At 37.3% G+C, this 20,910-nt stretch overlaps 1 protein-coding gene across 7 annotated transcripts in view; it reads right to left on the reverse strand.

Annotated features, from left to right (window-relative positions):
- Axn (protein axin) overlaps nt 1–20,910 on the reverse strand; it is a 219,550-nt gene that overhangs the window by 38,112 nt on the left and 160,528 nt on the right. For 4 of the 7 annotated variants that reach the window (XM_076207947.1, XM_076207939.1, XM_076207892.1 and 1 more), the window contains exon 4: nt 7,558–7,786. The gene's annotated coding sequence lies outside the window, so the exon portion shown is untranslated. Of the gene's footprint in view, nt 1–6,275; nt 6,598–7,557; nt 7,787–18,632; nt 19,018–20,910 lie in introns of those variants that run through there. The other 3 variants (XM_076207919.1, XM_076207909.1, XM_076207929.1) reach the window with 3 other exon arrangements.

Below are 20,910 nucleotides of genomic sequence, written 5' to 3' on the forward strand. Positions count from 1 at the left end.
TCAATTTTTTAGGAAAAGGTAGGGATATTTTTTGGGCATTTTATGGACCTGGAGAGGGTTAATGACAGAGTCAACAGGGAGGTATTGCAGATATATGGGACAGGGAGAAAACTGTAAGTGTAGTCAAATGCTTTTACATGAATAGTAGAACTTGTGTTAGGGTTGGGAATGGTGAGAGTGAATGGTTTGAGGTGAAGGTGGGGCTATGCCAGGATTGTGTTTTCACCACAGCTGCTCAATATGTATATGATGAAGTAATATGGGAGGTTAATATAAGGGTGATGGGTAGAGGATTGGAGCTGATTAGATATAGAGTGGACAGAAGTGGAAAGTGAGCCAGTTGTTGTTTGTGGATGACATTGTGTTTGTGGCTGGGTTAGAGGAGGGTCTAAAGTATTTTGTGATTAGTGACAGTTTAGAGAAGTATATGATAGGATGAAGATGAAAGTGTGGGTAAAAGTGAAATAACAAGATAAAAAAAAAATAATAATCATAATAATAATAATAATAATAATAATAATAACAATAATAATAATAATAAAAATAATAATAAATAAAAAGTGAGGGTGGCAGTAAGTTGAAAGCAAGTCTTACAGAGATTAGGGGAGTCACACATAACACAGAGTGGGGGAGAAGGGATACAAGTAAACTGTAATGAGGGAAGCAAATAGGTGTCTTGGGGGAATGAAAAGTGTCATTGGAAACAAGTACATGGGGATGGATGGAAAGAGGATTATATGGAGTGATTGTACCTATGACACTGTATGGGTCAGAAACTTGGAATTCAAGGGAGGCAGAGAAGAGAAATTCAAATGAGATGAAGAGTATGAAAAGTATGGTGGGGGTTACAAGGATGGATGGGGTGAGGAATGAGATGAAGGGGAGTGTGGAGGGTGGAAAGGGAGTTGGCCAACAGTACTAATGGGTTGGTTTAGGTACATGGAAAGAATGAGGAAAGACTAGCAAAAAGAAATATGTGGAAAGAGATAGATGGAGTGAAATGGAGGGGAAGAATGAGAATGAAATGGACGGATATAGGGTAAGGGGAGACCTTGAGTAAAAGGGGAATGTCTGTTGAACAGGGAAGGGAGAAGGTAAGAGATAGGTGTGAGTCAAGAATGGTTGTGAACACACTATAAATAGATGCGGACAAAAGGGATTTCTCCTCATCTTTTCTATTTTAGCATAAGGGGATGAGGTGGGAGAGCTCCTGTGTAAATTAAGTAGTGGAACCCTGCTGTGGATGTGCTGTCTTGCTGCATTGCTTCTGACCTGAGCAATGGGCAGGGATAACCCTTCATTCATGAGAAGTCAAGTTAAAAGAAAAACAAATGGGTGATGGATGAGAGTTGGTGCATGCCTTGGCTGGCTACCTCCCTCACAAGAGAGCCTCAATATACAGAGATAGATCACCAGTATGTAGTTGAGGCTGTATTTTTCCCAGTAGCCTGTTGGAATATATCTTTTGCTGGCTCTGTTAATGGATGGAACTTGGTCTATGGTAGAAGTAGCTAATTTCCTTTCTATTTCTGCTAGGTGTATTCTTGTCGATTCTAATCTTTTTAAATACATGAAAGTTTTCTTGTATATAGGTTTTACTTTACCTGCACAAGATGAGAGGGAGGAAATGGTGGTGGATGGAAGTGGAATGGGTATGAAATTTGTGGGAGTGGGTATGTGCCTTTTGACTTGGTCAAAAGAACAATATATATATATACATATATAAGACAACCAAAGAAAATTATCTTCAGAGAGTTAAATACAGGTGATCGCCTTAGAGGCCGCCCTATGCTCTGATTTAAAGACCAACTCAAGAAATCCCTCAAGGAAGCTAACATATACCCAAACACCTTCGAAGCTTCAGCGAATGACAGGAACGAGTGGAGAAACAAAATTAAAGTGGGCATGGACCTCTTTGAAGAGAATAGAAGAGCCAACGTGGTAGCTAAATGACAGCAGCGGGCAGAAAGAACAAATCAACCACAACCACCTCCCACGATTCAGTGTGATCAATGCCCTTGATTGTTCAGGGCATGAATTGGCCTTACGAGCCATAAGAAGGCTCACTACCCTAATAATAACTAACCTCTTATGACCCCCTCCTCTATTCAACCTTCTATTGGGACTGGAAACTATGATACTCAGATACGAGTACATGCCGACGACGATATATATATATATATACATGTATATATATATATATATATATATATATATATATATATACATATATATAAAGAGGACCCTTAGGTAAACAGATAGTTCAATGGTAACATTTATTGGGAAGTGGTCTGAGGGGAGGTCATGTATGGTTTTTCCATGCTATTTGTGCTTGGTGGGTAATTGAGCACAATGTTATATCACACAAAGTTGCTTGTTATGTTGAGGAGGCTGTTGACAGAACATTATAATGATTATGTAGTGGTGCCTACAAGAAGGATAGGAAAAATTCTGGGTGTAATTATATTCACAGGAAAGGTCAGTGGATTGTCTGATCCACTTCAGTACAATGACGCTTACATTGGTGTTGTGAGGCACGAGTGGGTACACGAGGATGCCAGTGTCAGCGTCTTGATTATATATTTTTTGTAGTTGTACATGAGTTACCTCTGGATTTTGTGAACTGATTTGATCACATTTTCTGTGTTTATTAATACTGTGTTTATTATTACTGCATCCTGTCCACTGACCCAGGGCAGTGGACAGGATGCAGGGATGACCTGTCATCCAGGAAGTGCCAAGATGGGAGGGAGGGTGGAGGGTGGAGGGGAGTGGAATATATGGGAAATTAAATGGGTGGGAGTGATTTCTATGCCTTTTTCTTTTTGGCTACCCCCCGTGTAAGGGGGAAAAAGCCTTTGGTATATGTATGTATTATTACTGACAGTAAAAGAGAATGACTAATACAGCAGTGGCTTTATATTTTATTATGTGAGTAGTGTGATGCATCGTACATATAGCAGCTGATGCTGTGTGCGATAATTTGACTTGTACTGAAGTGGTTAACTGGTGGAAAAAGAGGAAAAGGGAGGGTGGAAGAGAGATACTAAAAATGAGGAAGTTGAATGCAATGGAGAAAGAGAAAGAATGCCTGGCAAACCTGAGAGAGATATGGTATATAGTGAAAAATAAATAAGTGGAAATAGAAGAAAAAATATGTTTTGGGGATGAGGTGACAGTTTATGGGACGAAGAGAATATTGTCTGATCCCTAACTGGTGGAAGGGACATTGAGTTTAAGTGGAAAAAGGTAAAGGGAGGGTGGCAGAGAGGTACTAAAATGAGGAAGTTGAATACAATGGAGAAAGAAAAAGAATGCCTGGCAAACCTAAGATAAATATGGTATATAGTGATAGATAATGAAGTGGAAGTAGAGAAAGAGTATGTTTTGGGGACAAAGTGACAGTGTATGGGATGAGGAGAATAGGAGGGATGATGATGATATGGTTTAACATCACAAACTCCCCCTATCAGAAGGCTAGAGCAGTGCCCCTCACAGAGGACTTTGTAGCATAGAATTTAATGAACCATGCCCTTGAATCAACTTCGCCAGTGGCAGGATTCAAACCGCCATCGCCTCGACCTTCACCACAAGTAACGATGCCCTAACCCGCTCAGCCAGCAAATGAAAATCTGTAAATGGTGGGATGGAGAGGTGAAGGAGACCATGAGAAGGGGTATGAGGTGGGGTTCATGTTTCATGGAGAGTTCTGAGAAGAATAAAAGATGTCTTGGAAGGGAGCGAAAGTAGTATTGAGAAGTGAGTTAGGTTGAGAAGAGGATAGGTATTTGATAGAGAATATTGAAAAGAATAAAATGATGTTTTGAAGGTAGAGAAGAGAGTATGGAGAAATGAGTCAAATAGAGAGAGGGGAAAGGTAACTGATGTGAACCTTTTCAATACAAATCGAATTCTTGCATGCAGTGTTAGGCTGCCTGATGTACAATGATGCATCACAACAGATGTGTTATAAAACATAAAATTACAGCTGTAATACTTGTTCTCTTTCACTCTGAATGCTGATAACAACAGAAAACACGATCAAGCCTGTTCACAGAGTATGGGGGTCACTCAGTTACAACTACAAAATATATATAATCGGGATGCTGACATCGGCATTTTTGTTTACCCACTCGCGCCTCACGATGCCAACATCAGCATCAGTGTATGGAGGGGGTTAATAAAAGGTGGTGAAAGGATGATGGGAAAAGTATTTAAGTTGTTGAATGTAGAGGAAGATAAGGTGGCACTGACTGTGACATGGGGGATGCCATGAGAATGACAGTGATGGGAGAGGAGACTGATAAGGCTAGAGCCAGAGAGATACACATTGCAATGAATGAGATGAAAGCTGGTAAAACACCTAGGTTAGATGATTGTCATGTGGAATGTCTGACACAGGGTGAAGTCATTATAGTGGAATGGCTGGTGAGATTGTTTAATGCATGACTATGGGAATAAGTGGACTGGAAAAGTGCATAGGGGAAGTGGGGACATGTATGAATGTAGTAGGTTTAGATGGATCAATCTTTAAGTGTAGTCAGCAGGGTGCATGGAAGGAGTTGAAAAGATTTGGAGGAGAAAGGAGATAGTTGGGGAGGACTAGTAGTTTAGGAGATTACATTTGCAGTAAGACAGATATGTTAAGTTTTTAAGGAGGCCCAGCCAAATCATGCACCCACCCCTCATCCTTTTGTTGTCCCTTTTATCTTAGCCCCTTGTGGGTAAAAGATCATTCCTGTCCCACACCATTTGGGTCAAAGGCAATGAACCAAGGCACAGCATATTCAAAGCTGGGCCTAACATCTGAGGCTGGTTTGCCTTCACCACTTCATTACATGTTGACCCTCTCCCCTCATCCACTAGAAATTTAAAGAGCAAATGAGAAATTCCTTCAGGTTGTGTCAATTTATCATCTATTCACAACCATTCACACATACCTTTTACCCTCTCCCATCCCTGCTTTTCTAAAAAAATATCTGTATCACTTAAGACTCTGCAACTGAAATTTGTAATATGTGCACCTCTCTGTAAACCAATAGGTTGAACCTAAAAACTTGTGCCAATTGATTTTTCACCATACATGATTTACTGAAAAGCACAGATTAATCATCAATAGGGAGCATATAACAGAAAGTGCATCGCTTCACTCACACACTGTATCCAGTCCCCACGTTCTCTCTGGGCGAGCTCCCATGCAACTACCTTTCCCATTCTAAAAAACTCCCAATATATTTGACCAATTTGCCCCAGCCATAAGTTCTGTAAGCATCCCCTTTGTCTACTGTCAAATGGGCAGCCAATGCATGCACCCATCCTTCATCCATCCCACACCTATTTGTTTCCCTTTTATCTTAGCTCCTTGTGGATGAAAGGCAATCTCTACCCCCTGCCCAATGACTGGGTCAGAGGCAATGCAGTAAAACACAGCATGGCCCAACAATTGAAGTTGGTTTACCCCTACTGCTCCATTACATGGTGACCTTCCTGTGTCTACTTACGAGTAATTAGAGAAGACAAAGAGAAATCCCTTAGGGCCGTATCACTTAATCAATTCACAACCACTTCTCCACTCACACCTATCTCTTGCCCTCTCCCTTCCTTGCTTAATGGGCATTCCCCTTTTACCCTAGTACCCTTTCACCCCATCCTTCCATCTCGTCTTCCCCTTAAGTTCACTCAATCCAAAATATACAATCATAAAACTGCACTTAATAATGTACATTCCCTCAATTCACCACAGGTTTGCACATTAACTACCCAGAAAAAAAAAAAAAAAAAAAAAAAAAAAAAAAAAAAAAAATTATATATATATATATATTATATATATACATATATATTATATATTATATATATACATATATATATTATATATGTATATATATATATATATATATGTATACATATATATATATATATACTGTATATATATATATATATTATATTACCATTGGGATATGGGCTATATAGTAAACAAGCACTGGCACTGCATCTTATACTATTTATCTGCCACACTATTTCCCACGGAATCTTACTTCACTCAAAAATATGAAATAGCAAGAAACAATATAAAACCAATATTTTTACAACATGCATAGTTTTATGGAAAAACAAGAATTGAGACCCAAATTTTTAGGGTCAGTCTATATCTTTCTAAATACTTAGGGCAATACAGTGGCTGACTTTACTCCTACCATGTGAACAAAGAACCTACAGTTTTTACCAGACTATGCTGCTAAAAATATTAAATTTCTAAAAAAAAGAATTATCTATACCTTGTGAATCTGCAAATGCCATCATTGCCATCCTGTGAAGACCCAAAAATCCAGCAAGTGCTATGTTCTACTGCAGATACGTTTGAGAAATTTCTTTTCCCTCGAGTTGTGTCTACGACCCTTTCGGCTCAAATCCTGCGTGCGCACAAGAACGCGTATTCGATCGATGATAAACGACGCCAAGAGGGATAACTCTAAGCGAACTCCACAACCATAGCTTCATCCTTACCCATTGTTAATTTATAATCCTTTCCACAGGTTAACTGAAGTATAAGCGTAACAATCAGTAGCACAAAAGGGTCAAGCAGCTGGGCTCACAAAGATCCACACAAGAAGGGTTCGATGGGTCAGTTCACAGAGGCAGAGTCTATCCTCAGCTAGAGGTGGTGGTGCCCTTTGGATGCTGGCTCAGGCAAACCTGCGACCGTCAACGCCAATAGAGTGAAGCCAAGCCCTAACCTCCCACCCCCCACCACTCCACTTCCCCCTCTCCCCAAGTATTTACGCATCTCAATCCTAAAATCGATGTCGCACTGCACTAATGGTCAGGGGGCCACATGGCCTCCACCCCCCAATCCCTCCCCTTCACAATCCTGCTGGACATCTGCTGTATCGATCGCGACCGCACACGACAACACCGCAAATCTCCTCCGTTGTTAGGCAGCCACCAGAAAGATTCACTGATTTATTCTCAAAATATATGATATAGGAATGGTTTCTTTGACAGAAAACTATTAAATATACTAAAACTTGATGAAATATATTGGAAAAAAAGGGAAGGTAAGACATTTCACACTGGGTGCTCTACCATTGTCATCACGACCATACGAGAGGCTGGTCTAATCATCTTTCATTATTGTGGGAGGGGCCCCATACAATAGCCCCCAAGACCTATTGTATGGGTATCCATAAAAAAGATCAGGCTATGAGTGATGACAGGTTCACAAAAATCTGAGCATTTTTTGTAATTAGTTAAGTAATAATTCAAAATGATACTTGCAATTTGAAAGACTCAGAGGAACAACTGTGTACAACCAACACCAAACAATTGGACAATGCAAACGCGTGGGAACTTAAATCCTTGTAGTAAACAAAAGGCATCTCATTTGTATATGGATGCTTAATTACCACTTGGAATAAGCAAATATGAAGCTTTTAGTTTTCTTCAAAATTTTAGTTTATGTTCTTAGCATTCTTGTAGCCTCACATAAATAGTCTATTCAGAAACCAGACAAAGATACAAAGAAATGCTGAACGAATGAGAAAGACTTTAACAACTTACTGTATGAGAGCAGGCTGCAGCCGCGCACCAATCACAGCAAGCGTTGGGTTTGTGCGCGAGAGGAGGGAGTTGGGGGTTGGGCGTGGGCCATTGTGGGGGGCTGTGCGCACTTAGGGGACGCGTGCTGTGGGAGCTGTGCGCACACTCCCAAGCCTTCTCCCTGATCGCTAAGACAGATGCAAGCCACCTCAGGCACCTCTGCTCATGCTATTCTACCCCACGGCCACAACTGCAAAAAAAGATGGATTTTAGTATTACACTTGTATCATATTACTTCATTTTATATAATTACTAAGTGAATTATATATATTGTTATAATACATATGTATGTATATATCTATTATAAGTAAGGCCTAAAAGAAAAGAAAAAAGATTGTTTGCACATCACGTTGGCAATTTTAAGAGCTCTGGTGTGGCAGTGGATCGATCGGACGGCTCAATGGAGCGCGCGTCCATTAAAATAAAACACGGCACACAATGGCGCCCTCCTGTGCTAACATTATTTTGTGAAAAAATATGTACATACGGTAGAATTTTTTTATGTATATTATCATATATTACACATTTAGCACACCAGCATAATTTTTATTACTAAAATATAAACAATAAATAATTGTATTTTACAGCTAGTTTCCTTAAGCTTCCTCCCTAGTCTTCTCCACAAAAGTCTATTAATAACACAATGGAGGAGTCTTTAAACCATACAGGGGCCCCTACTCCATGAGATGAGACATGTCAATCATCCTACAGCATGGGAACTTCTGTCTTCCCATGTCAAAAAATGAAGGGGAATTGAGGAAAATTACTGACAATGATGTGAAGAATATAACAATAATAATAATAATCAAATAAAATAAATGTAAAAGTAAATGAACAGCAGTCCTATTTTCACCAGTAAAATTAAATAAATGGAACAATTTGAAAAAATCTTAGTGAAAACAGAAAGATGCAATTACCCAAACATATAAAATAAATAGCTTTATATAGAACAGTTCCTGGATTATTACATTACTATATTATTTGATATATTTTCTACAGCTGCAATTATATGAATGAATTTACATTCATAACTAATGAGGTAAAATTGAGCAAAAACTCTACAATCATACTAAACATGATGAAAAACTACAGCAAAATCCATATCCTAAAATCCCTTAATATCTCCACTAAATGTTCCAGTCAGGAGCAGTTATCCTCAAAAGATGGAAGCCTACTTATAACAATGGGATGGGATGGGATGGGATGAGTGGGGCATGGGCAAGGGGGGGTGAGCAAAGGGGGGGGGGGCATGGGTTCAGGTAAAAAGCCAATGAGGCATACATGTTACTGGATATGATAAGCTATGACAGGTGTGGTAAAGTCCCTCATATATTACAATATCTTCTCACCTCTACAAACATTAAAGAAGATAAGCTACACAAGGTAATACCTACACTCTTATGTAATTGCTGGGACAACACAAGCTTAATTCACAACAAACAGTTGACAAGACATAACATGCAAGAAAACTTTTACCACTTCTTACACAAAACTTTTAATATGAAACAACATAATATGAAAAGTTTTAGTAATTAATCTAGTGCTTTCTTAGTATGGTATGAAGTATGTCTTTGAATATAAAACCTAGCTCTAGAGCACTCCTTGGGTTCTTAGTTTTAAAATACTACTCCAATGCCTCCCATGTAACTGGAACATCATCTCCATTCTTTCTGTATTCAATATACTAAAATAATAGTTTATACTAAAAAAGTGACAAAAATAATACTAGCACAAATTCTCAAATGTCTTTATTTTGTTAGATTCTGCAAGTAGAGCTAATGATCTGGTAGTTCGTTACTGCCATTAAACCATAATAATCCTTGCCCTGAAAAATTTACTATTGTTTGTACAATGTAAAAAGTTGATGCAAGAACATAAATGCAGATCTAAATATGATGATATGAAACACAATGTTGATTCTGGGTATATGGCTGCTTAAGTGAAAAGTAGTGGTGCAGGTAATAGGGTGCACACAAGCAGAACAGGACAAACAAAGGGGGATATGAATGCACAGGTGGGAGGAAGCAAACAGCCAGGAACTTCAAACAAAAATGAAAGAATTTAGGGGATATTTGTTGAGTGGTCTTGACTATGTACAACCCCTACACAAATGGAGGAATTCTGGGGATATTTGGAGTGGTCTCAACTACCTACAACCCCTATACGAATCTGATTAAAATCCTACAAACACTGGGCCCACAAATACACTATCCACAGAATTAGTTAATGAGATTTTCATATACTAACTTCATATTACTTTACTATGTACCTATTATCAAATTTCGTAATGACCACATCTCTTACCTTGAAAACCTACACTCACCACCATTCCCTAATAACACTACACATCAGGGTTGGGTCCAAGTACATTTACTTTTACTTGTACTTGAACTCAAGTACAGATTTTCATGTACACTTGCACAGCCTCAAAGTACTTGGAAAAATAAAAAGTACATTGTATTCAATGAAAAGTTATGTACTGTACATAGATTCTAGTGACCTTTGTGAGGATATTGGGTAAATGCACTCTTATTTCAAGTACTTAGTCTTGAACTTAAGTACATATCAAAATTACTGTACTTGTACTTTTCCTTGAAAAATATCCAGGTAGCTGGACTTACAGTCACCTGTATTTGGACCCATACCTGTTAATTTGTACTCCATGGCTTAAGCAAATCAAAACCCTGGATCATATCTACCATGAACACCTACCTAAACAAAATACATGTACTGAATACAATTTTAATGCCTATCCCTAATATCCTGAGTTCTGTGAATGCCAGCATTTGATCTTTTCTTCATCTATTGATTATATCTACCATTATGAGTGACCTTACATGTTCCACCATTCTGAACTAGATTCTTACATCAAAGAGAAAAAAAAAAAAGAAAAAAAGAAAAAAAAAAAAAAAATGAGTAAGATCTGCCACAAAATATTATTCACAAACCCACAGCTGAAACAATGTTTAAACTAAAAACATTCATTACATGAAGTCTTTATATAAGCATAATATATGTATATATATATATATATATACACACACACACATATATGAATAAGCAAAAATAAATAAATAAATTAAACATATAAATGCATATCAACAAAAATAAGTAAATGAAATAGCAAAAATAACAAATAAAAATAAGTAAGATGAAATTAGTATTCATTTACTGGCTACTGGCAATGACTGCAGCTCATCTTTATCCAACATCTATAAATGTTCTACACTTCAAACCTTACCTAATATGTAGCTGCCACCCCCCTTTAGATTCCATTACACACAATGCCAATATATATTCTCACCATATTTCTCATGCAGCATTTAGTAATGGTACATTTCCACAGCTGACAACATAGTCCATGTTATCATAATGTACAATGAAAATCAACTCCACTCAACGTCCACTGACACTACCCATAAACAATACCCTTATTGTCCATCTAAACACAAAAGTCTACAATTATATTTTCGGTCAATGCATAGAACATATACCCTAATCTCTTCCTGTTCCCATTTGCCATGCATAGCTTTACCACTACAACACCTTCACTGCTACTCACACTCCCTATGCAAAGTCCATGACATCCTGTCCAATCCTACATTCTCCACAATACAATACTACATCAACTATCAACAGAGAACCACTGACAAACACATTACAAATCTACTTCAAATACACAAGCTTAACCCTGCTATATAAACAGCAGTTATTTCTACTGTAGAGACAGATTCAATTCTCAGTTACATTTCCAGTTAATATCTCCCTCCCCTAGTGTTGCATTCATCCTGTTTATATGCATTACTACATGTGTTTACCCAACAGCAAGAAGCCTAATCAACATGGCTGTTGTTTACCAAATTCACACTTCAAAGTAACATTCCTACTTAAAATTCCTATTACAGAATATCCAGTAGAGATGAACTGCTTCTATCTAAGCTGAACTCACTCCTAACCACCCACCTATGGCTAACCATATAAATTGTTCATTTGCTGCCTGCCTTGTTACCCTTCCTTTCTTTCCACATCCATCCCATTCCTACCTCTGCCACCATTCCACTGAGAACACCTACAACTGCTCTATCTATGCTGAATTCCTTTACCACATTCCATGATCACGATTACCAATGACTTATGAGTACTGAACTGTTGTTCTCTCATTTCCATATTCCTTTACCACCATAATACTATTTCCATCCAATATTTGTCTACCTTATGAGCCACTACCAATCAAGAGAGGAAAAAAAAGATTAGGGGTGTTTGAATTTTGCCATAAGTTTGGGCTGGCTACATGCCTTCATGGCATCCTCCTGCTTGCAGCCATCAACTAAAAGACTAGCCAACCTAAACTTATGAAAAATTAAAACACCCCCAACATTATTCTATTTTTTAAACATAAATCTGTTTCACCCTGGGTCCCCTGGCCCAAAGTTGTCAAGTATTGTACACACACACACACACACATGAGATTTCTAATTTCCATGTTTATTTGGATGCTGAAAACATAACTGCACATCTTCAGTACTAGAACAATTAAAATTCTTACATGAAATAAAGTTAAATTATCATCCTACCAAAATAGCACAATTCTAATTTATTTGTAGCAATATACTTAGAGATTACTTTGTTGGGGAAAATATCCTATCTATAAAATGATTAATTTCATTATTGATTACTAAATCAGGGTTGCGATTTCATGATGGAAATGTGCTTGCTGTATACAGGATAGGCTACTTTCCTTTATCAAACAAATGCCAGGCCCCCTGATATCCTTCCCTCTGAATCCTCTCTCCCCTGAAAGGACAGTCCACCTGGTCAGACTAGGGTGTGGCCACCATCCAGCCCTTTTAAGCTATCAGAAGAGACTGGATGATTGCATTGCAGAAAACTGTCCTGGATGAAACATTTCACCCCATACTAAACAAAACATTATGGAAGACTGCATTGTACAATCTTGCATGCTAACAACACAATACAATGGGGTTTCACAATTTGACAAGGTTAGGGTTGTTTTTGAGGTGCCAAAACGCAATTTTTTGAAATGCTTCACCACTATCTTGGCAGTTTGTCTGCTAAAATGGAGGTGATAAGTTTAAAAAAAATCTCATTTTGACACCTCAAAAACTGCCCTAACCTTGTCAAATTATGAGACCTTAGTGTATACAATCTGTAAAGGATTTGTGAGCTACATGGGTATGACAAACTACACTTGGTAGGCACATTGCAATGCATCTACAATCAGGTTCCATCAAAGATCATGTAACACAACACCATAACTCGATTAACACAGATACTTCTAGGAAACACCAACACATTCAAACGCTGCCATGACAAGTACTATTATAAACTGCTGAAGCACTGCTGATGAAGAACATACTCTGCCAAACCAAATTACATGACGAGACAAAATTAAATCTGGTTGCATACAAGAGACCCCAAACTCAACCACAACTAATAAGTCATAGGCAACTATCACACACAAACACACATTGGTTAGTTAAATTATAACATTTGTATAGGACTAACAGTGTATCTAATGAATCACCATCCTTATTATTCAACTGTATAATTGCTACTAGTCATACTTAGACATTACCCTTTAACCCTCAGAAAGACTTTCCTAACCTTATATTTTCTCTTCAGAATTCTATTTATTTTTTACTATTGATGAAGATGTGCAGATATGCACATCATATATATATATTATAAATAAAAGAAAGACAGTTCATACACTCTCAAGCTAGGAAAATAAAATGTGAAACCCATGAACTAGGTCAAGACTTCACCATTCCCCAACCTCATCTAATATCAATCTGGAGGAAAATGTTTCATGTCCTATTCTGTTATCAATTATTATCTCTAAAATGTCCATAGATCATGTTTACAGTTTTCCCATAGGAACTCTCTGGGAAAAAAACTTTGGACTACTGTCTGCACTGCATTAATCCATCAATCTATTACCTTACATATCTCTTGCAGGACATAGCATCCAGGTAACTGGCAACAGCCACCTGACTGGCTTGTAACTCACTCAAGGAAGAAATAATATGATGTCTGAGTAAGGCTAAAGTGGGGTAATATAGAATAACATGTTCAATGTCTTCTGTGTGGTGATTGCATATGGGGCAATATGCTTCTGCAGTTAAGCCTATTCTGTGTTGGTATTAAACATGGATGTTGACCTGAATGCAGTCATGCTAGTATGGTTCTAGTTTGTCATAGAAGGGATTACTCTGTTAGACTGATGTCTGGAGGAGTTTGTTAGTTGGTTTTGGAGTGTTTGTTAATCTGTGTATATATTTTTGTATGGACAGGGTTGAGGGTTATTGCATACAATTGTGTGGCTCTCATTTTCCATGTGCTGTTCCATGGTGTAGGATTTTTGTACATCCAGTCTTAATGCTTGGTTTTGTGTGACTTGTGGGGTGCCTCCTATATCTATCAATCCTTTGGAACCATGGCATGGAGGCCTAGTTAAATGTGGTTCTTTAGTGTAATTAGTTTCTAATGATCAAAACCTGTGTATACTATTGATCTTATCTTTAATTTTCTTGTTGATTTTCACTGTTAGGTCTTTGATGTGTGGGTTGAAAGAAAGAGTATCATAAATGAGTACCAGGATTTTAGGGCTCTTGTCTAACAGAAGCAGCTGACTATTTAATTTCACTGTTGGGTGTTTCTAAGCAGTGTATTGTATATTTTCTCTGTACTGTATTGATTGGGACTGTTTCTATATCATTGGCTGAAATAAGTAGGAGGGGAGTTGTCAGTTTAAGCCCTTCAGTGACATTCCTACAAATGAAGCTGCTCAACATTATTTTATGAGTGGAGACCAACCTCCACAGAACTCTTTTGAACTTCCATTATGCTACTGTTCTAAATTTCTCTTTTACCATTTCTGACTCCACCTCTTCAGTGCAATATTATCTCCAAGGTTAAAGGAGCTGTTTATTGCTGACGTGATACAAAATTTGTGATTAGAGATGAACAAAATACAGTTGATCAAGACCAGTGACCAAATGTCAGGCTCTCCTGGTAGCACCTCCATGTTGGAAGTGACGAAGTTAACAGGATCTGAAGAGAGGCAGTAGGATGTTGGCTCCAATGACCTCACAAGGCCTCATTATGATGATACATATCCTTGATCCCATATTAAGGGCACTTTAGGTGATAAATTGCTAACAGAAGATAGTGTCAAGCAAAGTAACAAGAAGGCTAGAATAAATGAAAAAAGAGAAATCAAACACAAAGACAGGGTGGATGAAATTACAAGATGAACAAGAACAGTTATAAAATATCATGGAGCAAAAAAAATAATGGAAAGATGTGGAAGAAGTGATAAAAGTACTTAAAAGTAGGGAAACTTTGATTAGAGAAATAGTGGACAAACAGAAATATAATACAGCAGTATGGTGGCAAGAGGAATATATACCAGTAAGAAAAGAACAAGAAATAAAAGAAAAACAGAAAACTACAGAAATAATGCAAACAATAATGGACAATGAGTAAGACATATAGGAAGAAATATAATCATTTAGGTTAGGTAGATATGTGGATATGCTGTATCTTGTGGCACTACTTCTGACCCAGGGTAGTGGACAAGATGCAGGGATGACCTGTCATCCAGGAGGTGCCAAGATAAGAGGGAGGGAAGAGGGTAGAGGGGAGTGGAGTATGTAGGGGTTGGAATGGGAGGGAGTGGTTTCTATACATTTGTTTTTTGGCTACCTCCCTTGTATGGGGGAAAAAGCCTTTGGTATACATATTTATGTAGATATGTACAAAGTGCAAGACTGATGAAAGTAAAATTTTGAATTACAAAACAAGAGTAGACAAATTAAAAGAATGCTTGGAAAAAAAGACAACAAAGGAAAAGAGAAAAGAAAAGTGGTTAAGGACCAACTGAAGTTGTTCTTCAGATATGTAAATGGCAGGCTGAAGCATAGAGAAGTAATATCACAGTACTTTATGTCAAAGGAGTGATATTCTTAATCCTGACATGAATCAAAGAAGCACCAAACAACCTGATTAAAAAGTTCGAAGTCTCACTTTTGATACACACAATTTAGTTCACACATAAAAAGCAGGCTGTGAAGACAAACATGACATAGAACATACTGAGAACATTGGCAGTTACAGAATCACTAATCACTAAACAAACCACTCATAAGATAACTCATCTGCAGTACACCAAATGTCCAAACAAAAACACAAAAACACTCACTATAATAAAACAAGCACTCTAAGATTATCTTCAAATTCTATACTTCATCAGATCCCCCAACCTCAGACATCACCCTAAAGCAAGAACCACACTGGCACAACTGTGTACAGTTCATCACCTCACATTAAAACAGTACCAACACTTAATTGGCCTGGTAACAGATTCCAATTACAATGGATACAGCCACCACAGTGAAGACACAGATCACCTTATTCTACACTGCCCTACTCTCACCTTATCTAGAAAACATAAAATACTTTCTTCGAGTGACTTGTGAGCCAATGTGGGGATCATGGGTTTCCTGCAGACACTTGGGGCAATGGGTTAACTGATAATAGCATCCATTTCTCTGATGATGTAATACTATGTATATACTTAAAAGTTATGCAGTCTGTGATTGTCTGTGGTGCAGTCAATAAGAATCAGTGGTGAATTAAGCAAATATTAATTATCATCAAATATTGTTTTTCAAGAGGTTTTCATCTTTAACAGTAATTTGAAATGCATATACATTATTAACCTTCTGCTACATAATTTTGCATATTATAAGTAGTAACTTTTGTTATTAATTGGTCTTTTGGTTTTTCATTGCATCCATACTCCACAAAAGCTCCTGCTTTTGTAGAAAAAAGGATTATTTTGTACATCTGAACAATTCAGTAATTCATATAAGATTGAAAACTACAATATAATTTTTTAGGATAACCTGTAATACTAAAATCAGTGAATTAAAATACAACAGTAGCACTTTCCTTATACATAACCTGAATACACTATATGCATCAAAGAATGACAGATAACAACTATCTATTGAAGAACAAAAGACTATACAACAGTGTTCCCATGGAATTATACCATCTCCAAAATTATTTAACCTAGTCACACTTGGCCTTCCAACCCCAAACCTGGAGCAAAACACAAAATTTCTTGCAAATGCAGATGACTCAACAGTGACACTTCAATATAGCAACAACAACATAGCTGCCAAATACAATGAACCTTGAGTTATAACTGACAATATTGGCACTGCTTACCAAACTACAATGAATCAAAATAGCACAGTCAACTATTCCTACTAGCCAAAAACTCTGAAACACTTGGCCTCACTTGTGACCTTCACCCACATCACAAAGGACCTTAAAGGGAAGGCAAACAAGCTGAACATGCTCAGAACAGTTGTGACTACAACTATCCTCAGGTATAGCCCCCCCCCCAAAAAAAAGCACTTTGACAACACAAAGTTTAATGGTTCACCACCAGCAGTGAAACATATTATATATATATATATATATATATATATATATATATATATATATATATATATATATATATATATATAGACTTCCACACACACATATATATATATACATATATAAAAGACTTCCAGACACCATGTAAACTATGCAGGAGATAATCTTTACTATCTCCATGATTATGCAGATTTTTCTCAACTCCTGAGGAAATGGAAACCAGAACCAATAAACCTCACTAGATCAACATGAAATGGAGCTATTCAGATTTAAGCAGGATTCAATCTGGACCCAACTTACCAGCAATGTGTCAATTCACTTCAATCCAGACACAGCCTTAAACCCTTTATCTGCCCTGTGTGTATGGTAAACTGCATGTGTATACTGTAACCTTTGCATGTACACTCAGAAATATTTGTATGCACACTCTGTATACTTGTAAGTACACTCAGTACATTACTACAATGCCTCACCATACAAATAGGATTTACCATTACTCACAAGGTGGAGTTGCAAACTCAGTCTATTCAGATAAGTTTTTAAACCCTGACAAGTCAAGAGCAAGGTATAACTTCTTACAACATAATAACTGCTTTCTAATTCCCTATTCAAAGTTTCCTATATATATATATATATACATAAATATATATATACACAAATATATATATATATATAAATGTACTGTATATAAAAAAATTCTAGAGAAAAAGTTAAAATTCACTCCGAGTAGCATCAAAGCTATCAGCTTCACTAGGATACACCTTGAACAAAAACAGAATCCAGGGTAGTGAGAAGAATGCGTGCAACATGTATGATGAGGCTATGAAGGCTGTGAAAAATGAAACTCCTAGTCAAAATTTTAATAACCAAAGGGTTTTTCATCTTATGTTGCCCCATTTATCTTATTACCTGATGAGGATGTGGCTATTCGAACTGGATTCTATATATGTCTACATTTTTATCAGTTAACTCCTTTTTCACTCTTGAGGATTTGCATGAAAAACTTTCTCATTGTATATAGAATAATAAATATAAATATATATATATACTATACCATTATATTATTACATACTGTATATATTTTATATTATATATACATACTGTATATATTTTATATTATACACACACATACACACATATATATATATATATATATATATATATACTATAGTATATATATATATATATATATATATGTATATATAGTACAAAATCTATGCCATGATAATACCAGTTTTACAAAATAATGTATTGAACAACTGGACACGAACAATACATCGCTGGCATGACATTTTCATTCATCCAGCAATTCAAAACTTATAAGTTGTACCCATCATATGATCAAAGGGATTTGTCGCCACACTTTAACATTTACACACAACAATCTAACTGCAATCGGTCAGTGCGTGAAAGTTTTCCCAAGTGGTAGAAAGTAATACGACGTACACAATTAGCAAAACTAATGAGAGAATAATACATGGGCAGCATTGCTAGCAAGTATCAATAGTTGGGTTGTGGTACCGAGCCCCCAGTAAGGTAAACAAACACGGCAGCAACCTCACCTTGCCAATACCAAACTCTTCTTGGCCTTCACTTTCCGTACACACCTTGTCTAATTGTATTTCTTCCAGTATTAAACACTTTCTCATCACCTAATGTGTTGTTGTTTAGTCACATCGTCTCGTTTATACAAGTGTTACCACTGATATTTGTAAAAGTTCTCTCGTAGATCTGTTTGGCAGCAAACAGTTTCAACAACTCATGGCTTAGTAGCTTTCGAATGTAAGAGCAAAATCATTCCCTTCTCCATGTATTATCTTCTTATTTCTCCCAACATTTCTTCACATATGTTAATATGTCCACGTTATCCATATACTCACAATTATTTTGTTAAACGTTTTCACGCGAAAATGTACAACACATAGCCCCTACATATTAAAAAGCCATACTCCCACCGATGGCAGACATTCCTTCGTTCGTGAAAAGTCCACCAGATGCCACCACTATCCAGGAGCTCTGCAGACTCGCGCATGCGCAGATCTGAGCGCGCCATGTTCAGATTGAATGAAAAATCTCCATTAATCTAACAATGCCCATGGGTAAAATCTAGAACATCACAAACACAATGAATTAGTATATTCTATTAACTTACTGGAGTAGAGTTTTAAGCAACTAAGAATGCAAGAATCTGGCATATGCTTTCAAAATATAGTAAACTCGTCAATCATAGTAAAGTGTATTAAAATCAATAGAATAAGATAAGCAAACACTCTCTTAAAAATAAAATAAAATGGAAAGACCAAATTGTCTTGTTTTCATAAAATTACCCAAACTTATGAACCATGCGAGTTGTTTTTCCCTATTATATTGACGTGATTTCTGAGGAATAAGATGGTGTGCCGTGTTGTCCCGTCTTCTAGACTATATAATTTTGTAAAGTTCCTTTGCATAACATGTTCATCATATGTTAAATTGAAAGTAGATACTGTAGGGTAGTTACTACTTTCTCGGACATAGTCATGTCATTTACAACAGATATTCGGAACAATCTCTCTCTCTCTCTCTCTCTCTCTCTCTCTCTCTCTCTTTCTTCCCCCTCCTCTTCTCTCTCTATCTCTCTCTTTCTTTCCTTCTCCTCTCTCTCTCTCTCTCTCTCTCTTCTCTCTCTCTCTCTCTCTCTCTCTCTCCCTCTTCTCTCCCCCTCTCCCTCCCTCTCCTTCTTCCCCCCCCCCTCTCTCTCTCTCTCTCCCTCTTCTCTCCTCTTCTCTCCCCCTCTCCCTCCCTCTCCTTCCCTCCCTCCCCCCCTCTCTCTCTCTCTCTCTCTCTCTCTCTCTCTCTCTCTCTTCCTCTCTCTCTCTCTCTATGTATGTATGAATACGGACAACATTTCCATGAGTCAATTAGATATCATTTAAATCTACTTTTAGAATCACATTCAAGTGTAGTGAAAAACAGCGAAAATAGGTACTGGTTAAATGGTTGATTTGTGATGGGCACCAGATAAATGACGATAATCATACTCTTCCTACGGCATTTCAGACTGTTAGAACAGTTTCTTATTTTGTTTACATTATTTACGAATAACTAATATATTTTTTCATCCATTTGCAGCTGTTCTTTTCATTAATTTATGAACATGTAATAAATCGTCATTAATATCAGTATTAGTTATTATCATTTATAAAACTGAGACAACAACTAATATTTTCAGATTTTGATGTTGGTTCTCATACGCCATTCAGTAAATGTATATATATATATATATATATATATATATATATATATATATATATATATATATATATATATATATATATATATATATATGGTGACTCCCGATAATCACGGCAGCTGTTGTATCATGACTGATATGGAGGTTCTCGTTTTAGAGCCACCGATGCTGCGCAGTCGATCACACAATTGACTGCAAACACAGTTTGCGGGAAATAATTAGCGTCTTGTGCTGTCGCGCCCAAGGCCTATCGGGTCCCGTTCAGGGCTTGGGAAGTATTACATCAATGCAAATCGTTACTGTCCTCTATGGGCAAAGGAATGAGTCATACATCGGGCCAAATGTGAGCTCCCATTTGGAAGGGTAATAGCTAGCAATCACGATCCCAACACGTGATCCAAAACCATGGTGAATCTCTCTCTCTCTAACACACATACACACACACACACACACACACACACACAGAGAGAGAGAGAGAGAGAAAGAGAGAGAGAGAGAGAGAGAGAGAGAGAGAGAGAGAGAGAGAGAGAGAGAGAGAGAGAGAGAGAGAGAGCAGCCACAAAAATGGCCCCTGCACTTGCAAACTTGTCATATGAGGAGAGACTGGC

This window comes from Oratosquilla oratoria, chromosome 2, assembly GCF_046742065.1.
Source record: "Oratosquilla oratoria isolate Oo_2021 chromosome 2, ASM4674206v1, whole genome shotgun sequence".
Classification (NCBI taxonomy): Eukaryota; Metazoa; Arthropoda; class Malacostraca; order Stomatopoda; family Squillidae; genus Oratosquilla; species Oratosquilla oratoria.